Raw genomic sequence first — 8,973 nt, 5'->3', positions numbered from 1 at the left:
TCTCTCCGTAAGTCACTATTTCCAATGACAGGGAAATATAACATCCAAGCAGAAGGTGCAGGGTAATCACTCTTGAGGTTAATTAACTTGGAGGCTTGGTCTCTCCTAAGAGCAATCAGGAAGTAATGAATTATGAGGAGAGGTAGAATATGTCTGGTGCTTTCTGACTTTCTGTATGGTGTCTTAAACCTGTTGGCCAAGGAAACAATAAATTCAGGATAGAGGTAGCTCTCTGCTGGATGGGTTTTAACTTAGGGAACTAAAAGGAAAGCTGAGGATCTCTTCTGAGATGTAAGTGAGGAGTAGGAAAGGAAAGGGAGTTTGCAATTGTTATCACACAGCTTTGGCTTATTAGCAGAAAGTAATCTTTAAGGCCAGGCATGGTAGCACATGACTGTAATCCCAGCAGCTTGGTAGGCTGAGGCAGGAGGATTGCAACTTCAAAGCCAGACTCAGAAATTTAGTGAGGTCCTAAGCAACTTATCAAGATCCTGTGTCAAAATAAAAAATAAAAAGGGCCAGGGATGTGGCTCAGAGTTTAAGCACCCCTGGATTCAATCCTTGATACAAAAAAAAAAAAGTAATCTTTCAGAGCTTATCCTGGAACATAAATCTAGGTCCTGCTGCTTACCAAAGGGTTTTTCAGGGAAGAGACCACACACTTTATTAGATACTGGTTGTAAATGAAGAAGAAATATACATTTTGAAAAAAGAAAGCAGTGAAGAAAATGGAATAGTGATGCACTTCAATCAGAAATGGTTTATTTCTTTATATGAGAAGACCAGAGCTAATACTCAGAGAGGAAATGCTCCAAGAGGTAAAGTTGCAGACAAGAATCCAAGAAAATCCAGAGGAAAAGGACTTACACATGCAAGTCCTTGCAGCTATTTCACAATGTGAAAAGACATCTGGGGGGGGCTGTGGTTGTGGCTCAGTGGTAGAGCACTTGCCTAGCATGCATGAGGCACTGGGTTCGATCCCCAGCACCACATTAAAAAAAAAAAAGACTAAATAAATGATAAGACATCTGGGGGGTTATTTTCACAGTTTGGGGAAGCGCCTATAATGTTAAGACATTATTTTATAGAAAAGTTTTAATGCAAGCTAGTTCAGATGTTTCAGTGAACAAAGAAGGTAGAAACGAGTAAACAAGTATTATTTAAAGCCATGTATGAAACATAGCATGTATGAAACATACTTATCTTGGAGATATTCAGCATGTTTCTTATGTAATACCTTTACTGTGAGCTTTTTAAGAAATTCACCACAGGAGTTGCCAGAGTCTTTCATCACCATTTGCCACCGGGAAATCTATCTGTAAACCATATATATTGGAGTAATATTTGTTCCATGGTGCACATCCTCATGAAGGAGGCTGAGGAAGTGGTGTAATTGCTATAGCCTTATTTATTTTATAGACCAGAGTATGATCTAAGTAATGGTGCCAATTTTCTATCCAGGACGCAAATGTAATAGTCATACTTCTACCTCAATACCTCTCCAGAGGCCCATTGGAAGGTTTCCAGTACAAGCTGTAGAAGGGGCCCTTGACCTATTTTCACATGCTGCTGGCTCTCATCTGACATTACTTCCAGCATCTTGATAATTGTCTTCACTTTCAGTTTGACTGTTTTCTCACTTTTTCTTGGCTGCCTCCTGAGAATACCTTCTGTTCACCCTTGGTCTGTATTTTATTCCTTGGCTTTGGAATATCATCCATCTTACTTTCCTGGTTCTCATCCAGGATCATCTCTGACTAGATTCAGTATATCTCATCCACTTGGCCCTCTTCCTGAGAGATTCTGTGCTATTTTTTTCTCTCTGATTAGCCTCTTTTTTCCACACTACACTACCTTATCCAGTCTCCTCTTGATTATTTGCATATTTAGAGATCAGAGATTTCCAAATATGTAAATTCTGCATAATACCCAACAGAAAATTAATCGCTTATAGACATTTAATTACTCATTGAATATTTGTCAAATTGGATATCAAACTAGTTTTCACACTGTTTACAACCAGTTGCACTCCTGAAAATACACTTAGTGAGTCAGGATCATGATTTTTTTTTTTTTTTTTTACAAAATGAAGTAGAATGGGATAGAATGGAAAATATCAGAATGCATCATGCAATAGAATTGTTTTGTGAAACTTGTGTCTCACAAAAGTCGGGAGTCATAGCATAAAAATATTAATATTATAGGTTAGGGTTAAAAACTTTTGAATGCTATAAATTAAATTCCAAAGTGGGTTAGGTAGATGAACTAGACATTTGTGGTCTTTTTTACATGTAGCTCCTTTTTCAGCCATATTTCTAGCAACAGAACTACTCTATTTTATGCTTCTTGGATAGCAATTACCCCGCCCCAAACCCAACTCCCAGGCCTTGTCATTTAAGAGCTCCAAGTCCTAGCCATAGTGATTGACTGAGGAAGAGATGTGTGACATAAGCCAGTCCAATCAGTGACCTGTCTGGTGTGTGTGTGTGTGTGTGTGTGTGTGTGTATGTGTGTGTGTGCGTGTGTGTGTGTGCATTTGTGCCCCAGTATTAGACACAAGCTTTTCTTTCCCCTGGAGTTGCTAAATTGATAGAATATTAAAGCTATCAATGGACATATTGAAAAGACTTGGAGAGAGGGGCAGGGATATATCACTGGTCCCAAGTGTTACCCCTGAACTTTCTATTACTTGAGGCAATGCATTTCATTTTTGGCTTAAAGTAGTTTAAACTGGATTTTTTTTTACCTTCACAACTAAAAGAATCCTGGCCAATATAAAAAAGTGCAGATTGAGAATTGGGGAAATCTGTATTTAGGCCTAACAATGTCACACTGGATGTATGACTCTTGGAAAATCTCAAAAGCTCTATAGCTTTAAGCTTTATGCTCATGGAAATAAGAGAAATAGACCAAATTGGTAATTCATATCAGCATCCTCTGTGGAGTTTTAAAAAATACAAGTGCTTGAGCTCCATACTAGATTTTCTGAATCAAAATATATAGGAGTATAGCTCAGGTAGGCACTTGTAATTTGTAAGATGATCTTAGATGATTCTGATGAATAACCAAGGTAGAGAGCACTGAACTAGAGTAGATATTTCTGCCCCAATATTTAGTGATCTGTGAGTCCTTAGAGACTAAAAAGTCTGATTGAATTATTAGCAGTTAACATAGTAACAAATATAGAATTTGGGCTCACTCTGTTTTTGTTGACTGTCTTAAGATAAATGATGTAATGTAAATGGTAATAATGACTAATAAATATGTACTATCACTATTCCTAGTTAATTAGCCTTATAGAAAAGTAACACTGATACATTTATTAAAATCTCTTAGTGCATTCATAAAATGATCTGCCATCATTACAAATCTCTCTTTTTTCCTGAAAAAATAGGAGTTCAAGGGGAATAGTGTAAATAGTTAAAGAAAAAAATGTACAAGTAAGTTAGATGATTAAATTTGCTTTGTGTCATTACAAAGATTTCTGGTATCCAGAAGTGTCATATTTCCTATGTCAGAGCACAAATGTAAATTAGACATGTTAGACAAGTGATAATGCAAAGCCTTTGGTGATCTTTCTTAAGTTATTTTCTCTTGCCCCCAAATTTCATTCTGTATAAGAAAATAAATATTTCTGTCATTAATAAAAAAACTCCATAGACATAAGTCTCATTACTCTTACAGACTTGTGTCTATTTTCCTCTTTAATATGCTTCAAGATAATTTGTTAGTCTGTTCATTGTTTTTCACAGGAATTTTAACAAGACAGGTGGGCTTGAAATCTTTTGTCTAGGAGACTGGTATCCTTATGCTTCTCTCACTCCTTCCCTTTGGTGGAAAATGCAGTGAGTGAGATATGGCGTAGCTGTAGCCTTGTATACACAGACATCAAGGGCACATACCTATTAGTTAGTGTCCTGGGGTCTCCAGGGCTGTGGCCATAGAGGGGAGAAGAAGGTATAAGAAGATATAGTGTCTATTCTTAAATGACTGATGAAGATCTTTGGGAGGGGAGAGTAGGATGCATTGGGGATAATGAAGTAAGCAAAATAGGAGAAGAAAATACAAAACATTTTTGTACCTAAGGAAATAACTATTTTTGAAATATTAGGGTAACTTGTCAGCCTTGAATATTTTTTTGCCCCAGATTCCGAGGAAACCAGGGTGAGTAATTACAGGCAGTAACTGTCATTGTCAAGATAGTTCTGTAATTAGAGAAACACAAAATATGTCTCACTTAGAGGCATCTCAAATAGAGCTGCTGACGCAGCCATCACTTAGAAAAGGTTAATAAAGTCAGAATAGTCAGACGATGGTGAAGCTAAAGACAGTAGCAAACATCCATGATAGGAGGATATTCTGTCTCCTTTAAAGCACAAGATCTTTAAAAGAAAATCTAGGAAAAAACATCTGGAAGGAGAAATTGTTCTGAATTCTGCAGTAACACGGATGGGGTGGGCGGAGAGGAAAACCCTAACCAAGGCCCCATGTATTCACTAGTCACATTTCTTTTTTTTTTTTTTTTAAATATTTTTAAGACATTGATGGGTCTTTATTTTGTTCATTTATTTATATGTGCTCCTGAGAATTGAACCCAGAGCCTCACACATGCTAAGCAAGCCCTCTACCACTGAGTCACATCCCCAGCTCTATAAAATCCTATTTACTTTCTTAAGGGAATAAAAATACTTTTGGCAGGGAGAAGCAAGATTCTTTCTTTGGACCCATAATACAGTTAGAATGAATTTTCACTCATTTGGAGATCTTATGAAATGGTTTAAGCAAGGCAGCTCGCTGTCTAAGCAGTCAATGTTTTAGTAAGGGTGGAGTAAAAATCTTCACAACCTCACAGTTTGAAAAAACAGGGAACTTTTCCTCCATTAAAGCACGTAGAAAGCAAATGCATATGAGTTAAGGTGCTACTTGGAAAGATATAATAATCATTTATTTTATAAATAAAAGTAGTGGATGCAACTGCCTTCAGGCATCTGGTCCAGATGTTTGGGTGCCCATATAAAATTTCTGAATTCTAATAAAGGCACATGGTCAGAATAACTGATTTCATAGACAGTTCTGATGTGTGGGATTTTTGTTTTATTTATTGATTTAGAAATATCTCTCTTATTCTTGCCACACCAATAATAGAAGCTTTACAAAAACACATATCTTTAGCTTTTTATGTAATCATATACTTAAAATGATTTTCATAATATTAGATAAATCCAAGGAAGTTTAAATTTCCTATAAAGCCAGGAAACATTGTCTCACTCCTTCTTTAACCTCCTTCCTTTCGCTTCTTTCTTTTCTTTTGCATTTTATCGTCAGAATATAAAGTCTCCCTAAGCAAAAGGTGAGAACTATGTGAAAATTAGGCTAAATTTTTGTTATGGAAAGCTTTATTCATCAGCCACAAATAGATGTGATCTTTAAGTATTAACACCATATCTTAGTCTGTGTGTAAAAAAAATAATTTTAGAAGTCAGATTTAAAGAGGAAATGAAATTATTAAGATTTCAGTTGACCAAAAGCATTTGACCCCATATATAACTTCTTTCATTCTCATTTTATATTTGGTGTAACAATGTCCACTTTTTAATCTCTGTTTGAGCCAATGATATCACAGCCAGTACTCAACTCATTTCAAGGATTGTGTTACCTGCTGGTAAGTCCAGGGAGAACAAGTTAAAGCAGTACTGAAGATAAAACAATGGTTGTGGCTGTGGTTTTTTAAAAAGAAGTAGCTAGAGTTTAAACACTTGTGGCCTTGTGGGTTGATTAAGTTTAACATTTCTGGTCAAATAGAAATGTTAATTACTGATAAAAAAGTGGGGGTAGGAAGCGGACAATGGTGTTCTTCATAATTATAATCTTTTATTTGAAAGGCTCTTAGAATAAAATACCTTTGATATGTACCATTTCTGTTGAATTGACCTCCTACCCAGAAGCTGGGAAATTATCTCTATAGATAGCTCAATATAATTTCAAGGACCCTCATCTGCAAACATGCTGGCACTGCTTTCATTCCTCAAATATTAATTGAGATAATGGCAGAGAGATGCTGAGAAAATTAAGATGAAGGAGATACAATCTCTCTCATCAGGAAGCTCCAAATTTAGCCCAAAAGGACATTTACAAATACATATATGTTAGATTCAGACACCGAAATATATGTAAATGCTTAGAGTCTAATTCTGCCAGAGAAAGTCCAAAGAGAGCTTCAGAGAGTATTTGATGTTTGAGTTGAATTGTGAGGGATGATTAAAAATTGCACAAAAAGGTAAGAGCATTCTAAAAGCAAAGCTCCTGTGCAAAGACATGAGTGTTTGAGAGTAGCAAGTAGTTTAATTTGGCTGGAAAGGGAATTGAGGATTAGAGAGTAACTCAAAAAGAGGAGAGGAGAAAGATAAATGAAGGTCAGATGAACTGACTAGTGATCTGGACCTCATTACACGCACATATATCATACCAGAAGAAATTTAGTAATTTCCCTCCACATTTCTACCCTTTACCAAAGTCTTCAGCTTAAGAACTACTAAACTTCTAAATGTTGTGGGGACTACTGAAGTATTTCAAGCCAGGGACTGGCTTAAACACAACAAAATGTATGTTTCAGAAAGACTGTTCTTAGAGCAGCATGAGGAATGCTACTTGGTGACCTCTCATGTATCAGATTTGAAGAAGAACTGACTAGAGGCTTCAAGATCCATGACATTTACTTTAAAATCTGGCTCTCACTCCCATAGGTAATCAAAACACAAGAGAGGAACATTTTATCCTATAAGTGACATGCATGTTTCTCTGGTTTCCAGCCCAGCTTCTCTTACCTGTCACACTAATTGACTTTCTTCCTAACGCATGACCTTTTGATCCACTGCTGTTTTGATTGAGAGATCTCATTTGGCAGGAAATCTCACAGTAATAATTAGTTACAAACCCCATTTGGGCACAGCTCTGGGATTTTTCAATCAAATGTTCTTCTCTCAGGCTGCTCAAACCAAATTTCCTTTAGTCCTTTGAGGTAGTTTAAGACAGTAAGGAGGCTAATGTCACTTCTGGATGGAAGCTAACACAGACTAAACAAAAATAGGGATACTGGAAATAAAGATACATTACAGGTAGAAATAATAGAACTTTGCCACCAACTGGATGCAGAGGATCAAGATGAAAATGCTGATGACTTTCAGGTTTTCAACTTGAGAAACTAAGATACTTAACAAAAAGATGAAAAGGAAAAGGAAGGCAAGTTCACTGAATGGGAAATAAGTTTATCTTAGACCTCCTTATTTTAAACCTTCTTCAATTTATAAGGTTGAATAGGACATGTTCTTCCTGTCTAGTGACTGTTAACATCCTAGGGTTTGATTCTTGCTTGCTTTGTCTTGCCCTTGCACATAGACTATATATGATCTCATCCATTCTCATAGCTTCAACCACCACTTGCCTATATTCTGGTCTATCTGCTTCTATTATCTCCTTAAAACAGCTGGATAATAGGAACTCAATGAATATTCATTGAATGAATGAATTAAGTTTGAGTGAATCCACCTTCCATAATGCCTCAACAGTTCCTTTTCTAAGATGTAAGTATGAGCCTGGAGTTCAGTATCATGGTCTGAAGCAGAGACTCATTAGTATAGAATTGATGTTTGGAGGCTTGTCAATGGGTGATTTCACTCATGGAGAATTTGTGACTAGAGAAGAAAAGAAATGCAGCCAATATGGAAAGCATATGGAGATTCCTTGGAAAACTAGGAATGGAATCATCATTTGACCCAGCAATCCTTCTCCTCGGTCTATACCCAAAGGACTTAAAAACAGCATACTACAGGAACACAGCCACATCAATGTCTATAGCAGCATAATTCACAATAGCTAAACTGTGGAGCCAACTTAGATGCCCTTAGTGGATAAATGGATAAAAAAATGTGGCATATATACACAATGGAATATTACTCAGCAATAAAAGAGAATAAAATCATGGCATTTGCAGGTAAATTGATGGCGTTGAAGAAGATAATGCTAAGTGAAGTTAGTCAACCCCCAAAAAACAAATGCCAAATGATTGAACTCAGGGGCATTCGACTGCTGAGTCATGTCCCCAGGCCCATTTTTATTTTTTATTTAGAGACAGGGTCTCACTGAGTTGCTTAGTGCCTCGCTTTTGCTGAGGCTGGCTTTGAACTCGTGATCCTCCTGCTTCAGCCTCCCCAGCAGCTGGGATTACAGGCATGAGCCAGAGCACCCAGCATCTGCAGTCATTTTTTTAAAAATCAATTAAAAAATTTTAAAAAAAAAGAGAACAGAACTTTGGGATGTCAACAGTGCTTAAAATTTAGTGGAGAAAAGAGAATCAGGGGAAGTTACTGAGAAGGTTACAGTAAAGAGGCAAAAATAAACCAACAGATCATTTTATCTTAGAAGTCAAGCAAGGAAACACTTTAGACAGAAGTGGCCATGAGTGAGGTGATCATTGTGTTAGGGATAGAGGAAATGGAGGGCCCAGCAGCATGGGATCCCACTTACCAAGACCACTCTAATTATAGCCATTACCAAATATCCAACCTACTATCAATAGAATTCAACACTGAGCACTGTGTATATTACCATTTCCTTAAAAGGGCCACTGGTCATTTGATGTTAAGTTGAATACACTGGACTTCTACTTTAAAGGAGCCAGAAAATCATTCTGACAGGAATAGACTATATCCTGGGACAGGTTTGCCTTTACTACCTGAAAGGTCTCACCCAAAACCACTAACCAAGGCTTACAGAATGATCCACAGACGTAGGAGACCATATATTATCATTTTAGATCAGGGATTTTCTTTGTAGAAGAAGAGTGGGTGTAGGCCTTTTACCATGAGATTCACTCTTCTTATCATACTGCATCACTCAGAAGTTAATGGCCTGATAGAACATGGAAACATCTTGTTACTGGGATAGCTGACGTGTAAACTTGAAGATGATACTTAA

General features: G+C 36.9%; 1 non-coding gene across 1 annotated transcript; it reads left to right on the top strand.

Moving 5' to 3' along the window:
• Positions 1-920: 920 nt before the first annotated feature.
• On the top strand, positions 921-993 carry Trnaa-agc (transfer RNA alanine (anticodon AGC)). Its single transcript has one exon. It is a non-coding gene; the product is annotated as a tRNA-Ala (tRNA).
• The last annotated feature ends 7,980 nt before the right edge of the window (positions 994-8,973 follow it).

This window comes from Ictidomys tridecemlineatus, unplaced genomic scaffold (assembly GCF_052094955.1).
Source record: "Ictidomys tridecemlineatus isolate mIctTri1 unplaced genomic scaffold, mIctTri1.hap1 Scaffold_7011, whole genome shotgun sequence".
Lineage (NCBI taxonomy): Eukaryota > Metazoa > Chordata > Mammalia > Rodentia > Sciuridae > Ictidomys > Ictidomys tridecemlineatus.
The sequence above is the reverse complement of the archived record's forward strand: the minus strand, read 5'-3'. Positions and strand labels throughout refer to the sequence as shown.